Raw genomic sequence first — 11,266 nt, forward strand, 5'->3', positions numbered from 1 at the left:
AGATTTGTTGCGGAACACGTGCTCCAAAATAAAGTAAAAAAGAGATCCATAAAGATTTTTTTGGTAACAAGTTCAATAAAGACGTTACTGGTTTTTTTTTTCTTTTCGTATAAGAGACGTTGCTAATTATATTATATAAAAATTTTAAAAAAATTATGAGAATAGGAAGCTTTTAATATTTACACGTACATTGCTTATAAGTTATAAATATACGTTCAAAGTTCAAACTATTTTAATATAAACTTAATTCATATGTATCAACTTATGCAAAAATATTTGATTTTTGTATAGTCAGATAATCATAATCATCGAACCTTCAAAATTATTTAACTTAGATTTTTACTATCTCAAAATAGCACTTATAATGGTTATAATGGATTAAAAGTGTACAAAAAAAATTAGTGCAGGGCTCTTATAAAATATTATTAATCATTCTATTTTCTTCATTAATTATAAGATCTTATATTCTTTTACCTTTTATATTTTTCAACTGCAATATTTGCAATATTTGTCTATAACAGCAAAAATATTTAAATTTATAATAAATATTTTGATAGAATTGTAAAAAAAATTGGATGTATCATATTAATATTAAATTTTTTAAAAGAGAATTTTCATGACTGCCTATTACAATTATTCCCAAATCAAAAATTAATCTACTAAAATATATTTTAGAAAATTGTTTTTATTACTCGAAAATTAATTTAAAATATAATTATGATAAGAAAATGAGAATTTCTTATCCCATCCTACAGGAAGGAAAAACATCTTATAAAAAATCGAAAAATATTTTTCACATTTCGAAGATGTATCTCCAAACACACCATGCACCACTTTTATGATGCATTAAACAAGTCTCATCCCAGATTAACACAAAATTATTCTGAAGATGCATCTTCGGGTATTTTTAACAAATATATTGATAGTTGAGCAGTCCAATGGATTTTTCGGAGATTCATCTACGGAGGTTTGAGGCGGGATTTTGAAATTTTTGTTACATTTGCATGTCAGATATTTTCGGAGATGCATCTCTGAAATAAATTGATAAAACGCTCACCTGCATGATCAGACATCCATACTTATTTTCTACTCCAAACCCTTACCAAAAACTCTTCCATTCTCGATCCAAATTTTCACTCTATCACACCTCGAAAAATGAGAACACAACTTAGCGAAGCGCAATCGCACGCTCGCATGATGGACTAAACAGAGTCGCCGCCGAACTTTATTTATTCCTAAAAAGAAAAGGAGAAATATCGATAAAACCCAGGAAATAACGACAATGATTATGGTCGTCGCAACCAATATCATGGTTCGGGAGTCGATTACGCAAGGGGAAGGTATTAGCACCCCTCACGTCCGTTGTACTCAACGGGAACCATTAGGTTAATTGTGCGCGTTAATGTTAGCTTAGAAATGTTAGGCTTCTCAAGTTATTAAGTGGGAAATAAATAGTAGGAAAGAGAAGAATGTTTTGGGATTTTTGCAACGAAAGGGACTAAACCTAAGTTTTTATTAATGGGCCTGACAAGATTTACAAATCCTGCTCCTACGTATCTCAATAGAGAACTCAAGGCTTACGTAATTCTGGGTAGAAAATATTTGTTTATTGGTCGATTTTAGCGAAAGCTATATTGTATTAATCGAAGAAAACATTGTTTTATCCAAAACAGATGAGGAGCGGACGTGTACCACACATCGAATGGATTTACAAATTAAAATTCGGAAAAACGTCACTTATCTCAACTCAACAATTGTGGCCGAAGCATTGCTTTACATCTCCTTAAAACAAGATGTCTTTTGTTTTGAAAAGGTTTTTCTTATCAATCGCACGACGACGAAAAAGAGTTTGATTGGTTGGATGTATTTTTGGGTTTGAAAGACGAATATTTATGACTTGCAAGCTCTTACAACTTGGGTCTAATACTCGGGACTACGCCTAGACCTTTCACCCAGGTAATCTTTTTCTTTCAATTTTATTGAGAGAAGACGTTTGAATATTTACAAATATTTTTGAAGAGAAGACGAATACATAGGGCTTACAAGCTCTTACAACTTGGGCATAATATTCGGGATTAAGACTGGATATCTCATCCAGGGTAATTTTTTTCTTCAAATTTTATTGAGAAAAATAGATTTGAATATTGGAGTGTTTTGAAGAGAAGACGAATATAAGGCTTGCAAGCTCTTACAACTTGGGCCTAATATTCGGGATTACGACTGGATATTCCATCCAGAGTAATCTTTTTCTTCAGATTTTATTTAAGACATTTATTTAATCGATAGTGAGATGTGGAACATGATTATTTACATGTATGAGAATATGAACATGAGTAACAAAATTACATAATTAACTGACTAAACATTATTTAACCAAACAATTAGTAATTAAAGTAAAGCAATTAATTAAATAACATTTATTTAATCGATAGTGAGATGTGGAACATGATTATTTACATGTATGAGAATATGAACATGAGTAACAAAATTACATAATTAACTGACTAAACATTATTTAACCAAACAATTAGTAATTAAAGTAAAGCAATTAATTAAATAAGATTTAATAAACTAATTAAGTAAAGATTTAAATCATTAAATAAATACTAAAATGATTGAACTAAATCATAAGAAATGTAGAAATTTAATGAAATAAATAAAAGGTGAAAAATGATTTGGTATACTAATTAAATTATATATTTTATTATTATTATTTATTTTTTAAAAAAAATAAAGAAACGCCTAATTAATTTATATATTAATATTAAATTTTAAAAAATAAAGTAATAAGAAGAGAAGGAGAATAACAAACATATGAGAACAAAGGGGATAGGGGCAACATCTCACCTGAAAATAAAATCCCAGGTCTCTTTTTAAAAAAAAATAAAAATTCATAAAGATTATTGAGACGGTGACACATGTTATAGTTGAGTAAACATAAAAAAAAACATCCATTTATCTCTTTCATATCAGTAGGAAAAAAGTTGATGAAAAACATTTCCGTAAACAACTCTCTCTCGCATGGCCTTGGTACACGAAAACATCACCCTCTCATAGGTTCCATGAACAACACCAACAATTAAACAAAACAATAAACAAAGTCAAATATGTCTCTTTTCTTCTTCATGGGTGTTCTCAAATCATAAAAACTAACAAAGACTCTCAAACACAAGTTAACAAAACTTAAACATAAATTTTAGATCTAGAATAAAAAGAACTCATGGCAATATTTTAACAAACAAGAGAAAGTGATTAAAGGGGTACCGAAAAGATGACCGGTGTGTGGTCTGACGATGGAGGGGTACGACGGAGTGTAGAGTTTGGTGGTCAATGGTGTTGAGTTATAACAAGGTGATTGAAATGTTTTTTTCTAGTATGGAGGTTAGATCTATTGGAAATATTTTTGAGTTATTCATGGTGGAGGGAGTGTAGAAGGAAATATTAAGAGTGTAGAAATAGGTGATGTCTTCATGTTTATCTTTGGTTTGAATGGAGAGGATTTTTTTATCATTAGAAGAGGTTATGTTTATGAAGATTGTGAGAATGAAGAATAATAAAAGATGAGAATGAGGTGTTATGGTTTAATGAGTTTCATGATGAAGGTGATGAATGGAAGCATGAGTGCGTTGTTGGTTTTCATGGTGTGAGTGTTAGAATGGAAGTTTGTGGAAGAGTGATGTTTAGATCTTGGTTTTCTTCATGGTTTTTTTTACATGGAAGATGAATGATATATAGTTTGTGAGGGGTTGTGATTAATAAGAGGAAATGAAGTGAGTTAAGTTGACTTTCTTTCTGAATATGAAGAGAAGATAAGGTACATGACATTCATAAAAAATGGTAGAAAAATGAGGTTTCTCCCTAAAACACTATGAGAGACGTTGGCATATGGGGGTGGTCGCCTGTGTACTATTGGTTATCCTTCATGGTCATGCATAAGTTCAAATATATAATAGTCCTTAGGGTTACAAGTTAATGCAAATACCACAAATACCCTTGGATATTTATCTAAGAAACCAAATTAATTTAAAACTAAAATAAATTAAATAAAAATAAAACACTAAAAAATAAATACAATAAAATTGAAAAAAAACCACAACTAATCCTATTTAAATATTTCAATTATTCTAACAAAAATAAAAATAAAAATAAAATGACTCAAAAATAAAATAAAGTCGAGCACAAAAGTGCTTGAAAAATTAAATTGAATGCACGAAAATGATCAGCATAAAATAAAACTCTCAGAAATATACAGCGTTTGATCTAATTTTGAAATAAATTTTGTCCGGTTAAACAGGCTCAAGCTGATCAAAAAGTGGCAGAAAAATTAGCTGAAAAATAAATCGAGCATACCAGATTAAACTATACGAAACGTAGATTAATAAAGTTGATGTCTGGAAGCTTGATTTTAAAAAAAATCGTCCACTGATTTGACGCACATCCGTCGATTAATTCAACCGGTTTGCCTGTAGATCCGAAAAAATTATTTCGACTGATATTCTAGGCACTATGCGGTATGGAATGCATGGTATGATATGTAGAGATGCAATAACTATGATGAATGTATTGAATCAGCGATTCAGGATCAAAATTGGGGTGTGACAGTTGCCCCTATTTAAGTATCTTCAACATGAGAATATGAAGCAGTATACTCTTCATATGATCATAGTGGGAGATAGTTAAATACTAAGAAGACCCGAATTTGATCCTGAAATGAAAATGATATGATATGATATGAGATGCTATGAATGTATGAATGACTCGTTTTTATTTTTGGTTTGCTAGTGATATGATCAGACATAAGATAAACCCTAGCATGATGTTTTATGATGGATGCAGAATGAAACAAAGATCTGTGGAGAATGATGGAGATATGTGATAAAGGTGGCCCACAAAAAACAAAAAAAATAAGGGTGGAAACTCACCGGGGATAACAAAATGCCGTGGAAAAGAAACTGGGGAATTTCACAGGGGTTTTTATCAACAGATTCATACATGACTTGACAACATTGAAAAAAATCAAAGAATTCCATCAGTAGGTTCATACATGACATGACCATTAGAATATTCAAAGAGTTTCAATAACAGGTTCAAACATGACCTGACAATGCTGGGGGATATCAAAAGGTTCTATCAACAGGTTCAAACATGGCCTGACAATACTGGAAAACATACAAAAAAGTTCCATCAACAAGTTCATACATGACCTGACACTTTAGAATACATCTGTCAGTTCTGGAGATTTCTAACAGGGAACTTATGCAAAACAAAGATAAGCGGAAGTCTTCTTAAAAGTAGATAATCCATGCAAAAGGCTATAATGATTCTTTACAAAGAAATCAAACAAAACCAAACATCATTGGAGTTTTCTAACACAAAAACCTCCAAGCTTTTAGGAATTCCTCAAGATGATGAGTCATACATGACTTTCACGGAACCATCAGAAAAAACAGGGTAATCAAACTCTCTGTATGTGCCAACAACCATTGGACTTTAACCGTAAGCAATAGATTACAACCAGCTTTTAACAGATTTTGCCAACAACAATTGGACTTTGATCGTAAGCAATGGATTACAACCAGCTTTTAACGGATTTTGCCAACAACAATTGGACTTTGATCGTTAGCAATGGATTACAACCAACTTTTAACGGATTTTGCCAACAACAATTGGACTTTGACCGTAAGCAATGGATTACAACCAACTTTTAACGGATTTTGCCAACAACAATTGGACTTTGACCGTAAGCAATGGATTACAACCAACTTTTAACGGATTTTGCCAACAACAATTAGACTTTGACCGTAAGCAATGGATTACAACCAGCTTTTAACGAATTTTTCCAACAACAATTGGACTTTGCCCGTAAGCAATGGATTACAACCAACTTTTAACGGATTTTGCCAACAACAATTGGACTTGTTCGAAGGCATTAGTAAAACAAATATCGGCTACAACGGAGTTTTCCAACAACAATTGGACTTTGAAATGATGTTGGCGTCAACCAAACTTCAGATATCAATTACGATTGTATTTACAAATGGAGTGACAGTGATGCCAACGAAAATTGGGTTTAAAATGAGTTCTAGTGACCACCGAGCTTGGAATAATGCCTAGTAACAACTGAATTTTAAGAGACACCAATGAGTCTTGAAATAATGCCAAGGAATGGCATAGAAGTTCTGGAAGTGCGTCAGAACAAAAATGACATGTTCTAGAATTCATCGGAGAGTAAAAGAAACGAATTATGGAAATGCATCAGAATTACAAGTGATATTCTGGAAATACATCAGAATACAAGACAAACGTATTCGAGAATACATCAGATAAGTGGAGAAATATCTGGAAATACATCAGACAAGTTATGGAAACACATCAATAAATAATGGAGTAATCCAGAAATTCATCGGATAATCCAAAAAGGAATTGAACCTCGTGGACAAATTTTTTTGATAGGTGCCAACTGAGTTGGACTTGAAAATGACTGCGAAAACCGAATGATGGTTTAAGGGCACCAAAGACAAACTGGAATTAGAGGTCAAAGAATATAGGATCAACAACAAGACCTGGGTCAATACAAAATGAGCACGAAGTACATTTAGGCTATGCATGATTTGGATTTTTTTATGCATGATATATGAATGATCATGATATGAGAATGTTGACACTTGAGTGGACTGTGAGTTTGTAAAGGCTTTTTATGGAAGTCATGATTCCTTAACACCGAGAACTCAACCAAATATTTTGTGATAGATGTTGTCAAAGGAGAATTATATCAAGCTTGACAACCACAACTTATCCAATGCGATCCTTTTGGAGGATTAATGAATCATGCTAGCATAATTTTTGGGCACTCATCTTAAACTCACTAGTCATAGACGTATATGGCAAAATTTGTTTGGCCAGTTTGAAAGCATGAATGGGGGGTTGCCCCTCTATGGCTCATCTTGCCCTATTATGTTGGGTTTTTGTAGATGTTCATCTTGAAAGTGAGTTTGTAAATAACTTGCCATGTTGCATCCTCGAGATGGCTTGCCCCAAGTGTTTGAAACTTGCAGTGGTCTGTCCCTGATTAACCAAATCTTGGAATGGTAGATTTTTGATTGACTGTCCTTGGATAGTTGGACTCAATGAGCTTCTGAGGTGGCTTGCCCCAGTTCGAGTCTTGAAGCAAATTACTCTTGGCTAATTGAACCTTGGGGTGATTGGCCCGGATTGACTGATACTCAGAGTGATTTCCCCCGACTGGACTTTTGTCACTTTATCAAGTTCTTAAACTGTATATTGTTGGAATTTTTTTGATGCTATGCTGACTTGCAAATAAGATTGTTCATTCAAAAAATGGTAGTTTTAATGCAATGCTTATGAAAAAAAATTGAAATTAAAATTTATTGATATGAATGGGTGAAATAAAGTGAATGGGTCACTGATAAGAACACAATGATGATTTAGTCACTCACAGTATGCAAGATGGTGCTATCAAATGATTAACAAAGATCGTTTGGAGTCAGGTTAACACAACCTTACTACAATATGCTTTCAAAATAGACCCTGCCTCAATTAGGTCTTTTAAGGGTTGTAATGTGGTCTGATTCACGGTTTTTTGAAACAAAAGGATATAAGGCTCAAAATTAATTTTTACCCACCCCTTCTTCTTGATGATCTCCAGTTCCTACGTTCAGTTAATTCAATACCAGCATTCGACTTCGAAGGTGCGAAAGTTAAAATAAAGATTCAAGATGAGATTTCCTTGAAATGGCAGTCACCTTATTTTGTTTTTGTTGAGGATTTTGGTGACCTCTTTTGATTGATTTTCTTTATCCCTAATTTTGCCTGGACCGCTTATTTGAAGCTTTCGGTCCACCGGGATGCCCTAACTTTTGCCTAAGTCATTTTGTGGTATTTGACTTAGCGGACTTTTTTCTGTTTTTTTTAAACATGTTGACTGCCACATTATTGGTGGATGAGGATTAACCAACATTAATTTTAGCTTTTCTCAACTTCTTCGACACTTCAACATGTGCGTGAAGGATAACATGTGGTTGAACCTAATTGGAGGGTGTACATATGGACGATTTTTTTTGAAAGATTGAATGCACGGTCAAACTATCTGAACACGACTACCCTGCCCCAGGTTAAGATTAAGGGTTTTAGATCCGAAATAAACTCCAACTTCTAGGCTTAAAGTGGTTGACTAGGGAGTAAATCCTTATCTCTTCAGTGTTTGGGGATTTGAAACAATGCCTTACATCATCGACAAGGTTTTACTCAAAAGCATACCAGAACAATTTCAGGTGTTTTGTTTTCATCATCCTCCTTCCAATCTTTGTTAACACAACGGTTTGATAAACAAAAGTGAATGAGAGGAGTATTTTTGTTTTTAACATAAATGAAAAACGAGTGAATACGAATGGATTAATTCAAAAGATGCATAAACATTTCATTTATCTTACCAATTCAAAGAAAACAACAATGCTTAAAAGCAATTAACAACCAACATGCAAGGAAACTACAAAAGAAATGCTGAAACAACCAAATGATTGCCAGCTTTAGGGAATGACTTCTTCAAACTTGATCCATTAACTTAGGGGGACACCCCTTGAGATATTCGCACTTATCCGGGCGATAGGTTGACGTTCACCACCAAGCTTCCTTCTTGAAAGGCTATGTACCTGTTGTCAATAAGCTGTTGTACTTTGGCTTTGAAAGCGTTGCAGTCTTTAGTTGAGTGCCCTTCTGATCCGGCATGATATCCACATTGCACATTTGGGTCATACTCGGGTGGGTAAGGTTGTGGAACTGGCTTGAGAGACTTGGGAACCACCAACGATTTTTGAATCAGAGGCTGCAGAAGTTGGCTATATGTCATGGGGATTGGATTATGAGGAACATTTCTTCTTTCCAAGTTATTTTGAGGCCTAGGCTGATTTTGACGATTTTGATATCTCGGGCCTTGGGCTTGTTGATTTGGATGAGGAGCAAACCAGGATTGTTGGTAATGAAGACCAAAAGGTAGTGGTTGCTGGTATGGCACTTTGGGCATTGCTAACTGCTCATTTTCAGCCACTTGAAAGTTGGGATCAACAAGCTTTTTGACATTGACACAATGATCTTCAAATTCTTTTCCTTCAATCTCATCGTTGAACGCAACCCTCTTGGATCCACTACTTACTTCTCCTTTTCTTTCGTTGGCATGGGTCGTGACATTGAAAATCCAAGGCGATATATCAATGCTCTTACCAAGAAATGATGATATATCGTTAGCCATATCCTTGACCTCTTCCTTGTGGAACAAAACCTTGAGGGGTTTCAGGGGTCCTTTTCCTTTCTCATTACCTGACCCAAAAATCAAGATATATGTATCTGAGACTTCCTCCTTGAGTGTTAGTGACCTTATGTCAATCAATTTTTGCAGCTTGAGCTTAAAACTCTTGCATTCCTCGATTGAGTGCCCCATTGTTCCAGTATGGTATCCGCACTTGATCTTTGGGTGATCTTCTTCAAAGACTAAGCTCTTTTTGTTAATCAGTTCTCGTACCAAGGCTTTCAGCGCTAAGCAAGAATCCAGGTCATGTCCCACTGCCCCTTTATGGAATTCACATGTTGCATTTGGATTGTACCATGGCAGGTATGGTGACGTAGGTGTGAGAGCTCGAGGGGTTACCAAAGCATTCTGGATCAGCTGTAGGTAGAGCTTGCTATATGGCATCGGAATCGGGTCATTGTGATCATTGTTCCCCTTATTCTGATTCTGATTTTTGTTCTGAACCTGACTTCGGTGATTTTGAGGAGGAATAGCCAGAGGATGTTGATGAAAATGTCTTGATGGAGGTCTATATATCGGTAAATGAGGAGTTTCCATATAGAATTTCCCTTGACTTGGGGTAACACCAGATGGATGTGGAGTAATAACTCCCTCCGTTGCAGCAATAGGTATGGGATGACCCTCTTTTCTCAATAAGGCTTGCAGGGTTTCCACGACCCATCCCATTTGGCTCTTCAAAAGATTGAGTTCCTCCTTCAATGCTTCTTGACTTTTTCTTAGCTCGTCCATCATCTCTTGAGACATGGTTCTTTGTTCTAAACGTGTGTCAGGAATCGCTTTGCTGATCATGGACAAAGGATAGATGAGTTTTCTGTATTTTGTTGTGAAAATGACATGCATTATGATGAGATGCAGATGCAATGGAATGTGAATGAATGCAATGCAAGCCATGCATATTTGTTTTTTTCTTAATATATTGGTTCAAAAGTATGAGATACTGATGAATCCAATTACTTTCTAAGAATAGATTCTCACCGGGTATGATCTAGGGTTATAAAGGTTCCCAGAGTCATGGATCCATTAGAGTGTTTGCTGCCTGTGGCAACTTACTTGTCGGGCGTCAACTCCATCCAAAGAATCTACTCTAAGTGAGGTTCTCGCATCGATCTAACGAGAAATTCATCTCGTGGACCCACACTACGCAACCATCTTTCCTAGTTGGCCAAAGGATTAGGGTTCTAGAAATGGTCCTCAGAGTCATGGATCCTAAAGAAAATATCAAAGCTTACGACAACTTACTTTCCGAGCGACAACATCCTCTCAAGAATCTACTCTAAGTAAGGTTCTCCCACTGACCCAACGAGAAATTCATCCCGCGGACCCGCACTACTCAACCTCGTCCTATCTTATGTTTTTACTCGAGACTCAGGTAAAAAGTCTTTCCCTCAAGGTTTGCAATCAGAGTATCCAAGTACCAAAGTATAGTGGAACCAATACAACAGATTTATATCAATATGACAATAAAGATAGCAAAAGCAAGAAAGAAAATCCAAACAAGTAAACAAACAAAGGCGAACAAACGACCTAACTAGGCTTGACTCACTTAGGGAGAGTTCCCCAGCAGAGTCGCCATCTGTCACACCTCGAAAAATGAGAACACGACTTAGCAAAGCGCAATCACACGCTCGCATGATGGACTAAACAGATTCGCCACCGAACTTTATTTATTCCTAAAAAGGAAAGGGGAAATATCGATAAAACCCAGGAAATAACGACAATGATTATGGTCGTCGCAACCAATATCAGGGTTCGGGAGTCGATTACGCAAGGGGAAGGTATTAGCACCCCTCATGTCCGTTGTACTCAACGGGAACCATTAGGTTAATTGTGCACGTTAATGTTAGCTTAGAAATGTTAGGCTTCTCAAGTTATTAAGTGGGAAATAAAGAGTAGGAAAGAGAAGAATGTTTTGGGATTTTTCCAACGAAGGGGACTAAACCTAAG

The sequence above is a fragment of the Lathyrus oleraceus genome, chromosome 7 (genome assembly GCF_024323335.1).
Source record: "Lathyrus oleraceus cultivar Zhongwan6 chromosome 7, CAAS_Psat_ZW6_1.0, whole genome shotgun sequence".
Taxonomy (NCBI): Eukaryota; Viridiplantae; Streptophyta; class Magnoliopsida; order Fabales; family Fabaceae; genus Lathyrus; species Lathyrus oleraceus.